Here is a 1356-nt window from a genome sequence, read left to right on the forward strand (position 1 = left end):
GGCGGGCGTTAGCGACGTCGCGCAGGTGCGTCGCGCGCGCCTGCGAGCGCATCTGCATCGTCACCTGTAACCACGGCAACGGCGGAGGATGTTAGCGTCTGCATCGTCACCTGTAACCACGGCAACGGCGGGCGTTAGCGACGTCGCGCAGGTGCGTCGCGCGCGCCTGCGAGCGCATCTGCATCGTCACCTGTAACCACGGCAACGGCGGAGGATGTTAGCGTCTGCATCGTCACCTGTAACCACGGCAACGGCGGGCGTTAGCGTCGCGCGCGCCTGCGAGCGCATCTGCATCGTCCCCTGTAACCACGGCAACGACGGAGGATCTTAGCATCTGCGTCATCGTCTGTAACTGTGACAATAGCAGATGATGTTAATGTTGTTAATGCATCGTTGCCTGTAACCACGGTAAAGGCTGAGGAGGTTAGCTTCTCCGCGTTGCCTATAACCACGGCAATGGCAGAGGATGTTATCATCTGCTTCGTCACCTGAAACCGCGGCAACGTCAGGGGATACTAGCATCTGCATCGCCATCTATAAGTAATAATGGCAATGACAAAGGATGTTAGCATGTGCAACGTCACCTTCACGTAGCAGTAACAATGTCAGCGGAGGTTACCATCTGTATTATCAGCGTAACCACGGCAACTACAAAACGTCAGTGCCGTGCCACCATGACGGGAGGCAGACGAGGCGAAACCTTGGTCACTTAGGGAAGATGTTTTTTTTTTGTTTTTTTTTATCATCCTAGTTTTGATTATCCAGGCCTGAATTAAACCTCTACCGAGGGTGTGGCCTGTCTGACTTGTCTTCCTCGAAGACGCCCTCTCCACACAGAGCGGTTATGAGGGTCAATTCTTTGATTATGACTAGTCATTCACTAGTAGTGTGAGCTTACCTCAATGTCGATGTTCTTGAATGGACTGGAGCTTCCCCCGCTGTCAGTCTTACTGCTGTTTCCTTCCGGACCGTGGATGTAGTAGTGGTAGATGTTCCTGCAGCAAAACCCACAGCAACTTTGCATTTTACTTCGTTTAACATCGTTTAGTTATCGCCCATTTTTAGCGAGTTATTTTTGTTATCTTATTTGTGAGTGTGTGTGTGGAAACGTTTATTGGCACAAACGAGCTGATATCCATAGTGCAGCGAAGACACCCACAGCTACAACAGCCATCTGCCACCCCACTACATCCTCTACATTTTCTTTTGGTACTGTATACACATATACATACATACACGTACACACATATATGTGCATATACATGTATACATACCAAAAATGCACCATGATTATAGCACGTTCCTGTCACGATCATTCACGTCACAGTTAATACTAAGTCTTGTCTATGTTCTATA

The 1356-nt window shown here is 49.4% G+C and overlaps 1 protein-coding gene across 1 annotated transcript in view; it reads right to left on the reverse strand.

Moving 5' to 3' along the window:
* LOC106816967 (structural maintenance of chromosomes flexible hinge domain-containing protein 1-like) overlaps positions 1-1356 on the reverse strand; it is a 15195-nt gene that overhangs the window by 8038 nt on the left and 5801 nt on the right. The window lies entirely within an intron of this gene.

Source organism: Priapulus caudatus, unplaced genomic scaffold, assembly GCF_000485595.1.
Source record: "Priapulus caudatus unplaced genomic scaffold, Priapulus_caudatus-5.0.1 Scaffold1548, whole genome shotgun sequence".
Taxonomy (NCBI): domain Eukaryota; kingdom Metazoa; phylum Priapulida; class Priapulimorpha; order Priapulimorphida; family Priapulidae; genus Priapulus; species Priapulus caudatus.